General features: G+C 40.4%; 1 pseudogene; it reads left to right on the top strand.

Moving 5' to 3' along the window:
* The first annotated feature begins 1,545 nt into the window (after window positions 1–1,545).
* On the top strand, window positions 1,546–2,239 carry LOC105999122 (annotated as a pseudogene).
* The last annotated feature ends 1,514 nt before the right edge of the window (window positions 2,240–3,753 follow it).

The following is a 3,753-nucleotide window of genomic DNA, read 5'->3' on the forward strand; positions in this document are numbered from 1 at the left end:
GGTGGGCATCTAGTTGGAAACCTGGCATCTAAACTTCACCCTTTATTTGGAATGGTTAAGGGTGTTTGGAGATGGGAGGTAAGAAAAGCTAGTGAAAGGAAAGGGATTCCAATCCATTTCCCACAATTGGTGCTTCTAGCTGTCCCCAAGTTCGTCGCTCCTCTGCCCACACTGCCCAGTGTTTTCTCAAATCCTGCCCTTTCTTGCTTAAAGCTCTCTACTGCCCAGAAGAGGTATGCAAGCTCAGGTCTAGCCCCAACTCTTTCTATCCTCTGCCTGACTTCTCTTCTTTAGAGTCTACAAGCCCCACCACTGTCTCACCTGTATCTGTTGGATCTTTAGCATAGAGAGCTTATGCCTAGCTCATTCCTGATCACTCTAGGTTGATCCTGCCCATTGAGCCTCTGCTTAAACATGCCTCTCTTCTAGAAACGTGTTTCAAACCACTCCACTGGATTTGTGCTCCCCTGCTGGACACATACTCTTCTCCTGACACACACTATATTCCTTCTCTCTCTCTCTCTCTCTCTCTCTCTCTCTCTCTTTCTTTTTCTTTTTTGTTGGTCATGGGGCTTGAACTCTGGGCTTGGATGCTGTCCCTGTGCTCTTCAGCTCAAGGCAAGTGCTCTACTGCTTGAGCCACAGCACCACTTCTGGTTTTTTGGTGATTTACTGAAGATAAGAGTGTAACGGACTTTTCTGCCCAGGCTGGCTTTGAACCGTGATCCTCAGATCTCAGCCTCCTGAGTAGCTAGGATTACAAGCGTGAGCCACCGGCCCCCAGCCTTCTTTTTTTTAATTTTTTTGTGCCAGCACTGGAGCTTGACCTCAAGCCCTTGGATTCACTTGATTTTTTCACTCAAGGCTGATGCTCTACCACTTGAGTCACAGCTCCACTTCTGGTTAATTGGAGATAAGAGTCTCATGGAGTTTTCTCCTTGGGCTGTCTTTAAACCTGGATCCTTGGATATCAGGCTCCTGAGTAGCTAGGATTATAAGCGTGAGCCACCAATGTCCAGCCATTACATTTCTTATCACTTGCTTTTCTTAAAAAAAAAAAAAAAAAACAGGAAGAAGGCCAGGAGTTGGTGGCTCACGCCTGTAATCCTAGCTACTCAGGAGACTGAGATCTGAGGATCACAGTTCAAAGCAAACCCAGGTAGAAAAGTCTTGGTGAGACTCTCATCTCCAAGTAACCACTCAAAACCTGAAAATGGAACTGTGATTCCATGTGGTAGAGCTCTAGCCTTGAGCAAAAGAGTTCAGAGACAGTGCCTAAGCTCTGAATTCAAGCCTCACAACTGACAAAACAAACAAGCAAACAAACAAAAAACAGGAAGAGGATTCATCCAGGTGCACCATAGGCAACACAGCCATCAAGATGTTCAACTGAGTAGTCTGCCAAAAAGCCAGTCATGCCTCAGGACTACAGCTGAATGCACAACAAGAAGGTTAACTTTCACAAGTACAATCTACAAAAAGACCAGCTAGAGCCATTATTTCACCCCATGCAGGATACATGTAACTGTGGATCTTGCGCTGCCCATGCAAGTAGATGCATCTGTTACATGGAGAGCTTTATCCTTGGGCCTTCTCATCCTGTGCCCCTCTCTTGATGTGCACTTTCCAGTGTGGACATATGTAGGACCCCCCTCTATGACCTCTGTATTGATCAAAAGATTCATGGAGAGCTATGGAAGACAGGGATGTTTGAACACATGTCCCCACAGACCAATGAAGATGAACACAGTATTGAAATGCATTTGCCTTACACAGCTAAAGTCATGGAAAGCCATAAGGATGAGTTGACCATTATTCCTATACTGATTTGAGCTCAAGTGAGTCAAAAGAATAGGAATTCAGAAAACTCTTTAATAAGTATCTAGTGATCCTAGTAATCTCTTTGTGGTTTCTTCTGATTTCTGCCATCGAAGTCAAAGGTTCTGTTAGTTACTATGATGAATCCCTGGGGGAGATTTATAGATCTATTGAACATCTACACAAAATTGGTATGAATGCTATAGAACAATTAGATCCTGTATCTTTTAGCAATTAATTGAAAAAATATAATATTATATGTGGAAGACATCCCATTAGGGTGTTATTAAATGCTGTCACCGAATTCCAGGAGAATGGGATGAATATGAGCTTTTCCTTTTTTGAATTACACCCTGTCCAGCATAGAAACTGGCAAGATAGTTCAGTGAGTTATGGGGCTGAAGCACTCATGAGCCACTGAAACTCTGATTCCTAAGGAATGCCACCTGCACATACTCACATCTGTCTGGGTCCCAGCCCAGCCTTTACCAAAACACTGGTTTTGGTTTGGGGAGATTCTGAAACCTCAAACCAGTAGAACTTTCTTCTCTTCTTTTCTAGTAAGTATAGTCCTTCTTAATTTTAACTCATTAAATAAATGCTTTGTAGTTTGGGGCAGTGGAATGAAGGCTGACATCAGCCTTTATATGTCGTCTCTTTTAATATATGTCGTCTCTTTTTATTAAAAGAGACGACATATAAAGGCCAAGATATGGAAATTTTCTTGGAAATGACTTGTAAAGCATTTACCATATCCTAAATTTGCACTGTTTGCAGACTTGTGCATATATATTCCACTTTCAAATCATTTTGCAAATTGTACACAAATAAAAGAAAGGTGGAAGCTTTTTAATAAAGAATTGCATTTATAAATTATCTGTATTAGAACACAATTAACCCCAGTTAATAATTACTACCCATATTGTAGAACAGATACCTTCTATTTTAGTTGCTAATAAAGGGTCTATACAACTCAAAAAAATAAAAGAAAGAGGAAAACTTTCTTATTATGGAAAATTTCAAACAAGAAAAAAGTATTTCATCACCCATTTTCAACAATTATCAACCCACAGCCAATCTGGTTTCCCCTAACTCTCTAAGTACTTTCCTCCTCTTCCATTATTTTTAAGCAAATAATACCAATCTTCTTATTTCCTCTGGAAATTTTTGACTCAGAAAGTGTCTCTAAAAGATAATGACTTTATAAATCATAGATATGGACTAGGAATGTATGAAGCCCTGGTTTTGATTCCTCAGTACCCCATAAAAAGAAAAAGCTGAAAGTGGTGCTGTGGCTCAAGTGGCAGAGTGCTAACTTTGAGCAAAAGAAGCTCAGAGACAGTGTCCAGGCCTTGAGTTTAAGCCCCAGTTCTGACAAAATAAATTTAAAAAATAAAAATCATAGCTATCATTATCATGCTTTTTTGCAGGCTCATTAGAATTGCTTTCCCTTCTTTCAACTTTTTATTTTGAAAAAAAATGGTAATAATACAGAAAAGTTGCAAGACTACGTCAAATAAAATCCCAGCTCAGGAGGCTGAAATCTGAGGATTGTAGTTCAAAGCCAGCAGGGGCAAGAAAGTCCATGAGACTCTTATCTCCAATTAACTAGCAAAAACAGAGCTGGCTCAAGTGGTAGAGCACCTGAGTAAAAATGCAAAGGGACAGTGCCAAGGTCCTGAGTTTAAGCTCTAGTAGCAGAATCAAAACCAAACCAAACAAAAAACAAGGAGATACTTCTAAATAACCACGATATAATAATGGTACTCAGAACATTCCAGATGGATACAGGCAAATATCTAGACTATAATTCAGATTCAAATTTTGACAGATTTTTCCTCCCAGTGCAGCATCCACTCCAGAACCTCACACTATATGTTGTTGTCTTGTCTCTCTGTCCCCTTTAATTTTGGAGAAGCCCACCAGCTGTTTGAT

This window comes from Dipodomys ordii, unplaced genomic scaffold (genome assembly GCF_000151885.1).
Source record: "Dipodomys ordii isolate 6190 unplaced genomic scaffold, Dord_2.0 Scaffold181, whole genome shotgun sequence".
NCBI lineage: Eukaryota > Metazoa > Chordata > Mammalia > Rodentia > Heteromyidae > Dipodomys > Dipodomys ordii.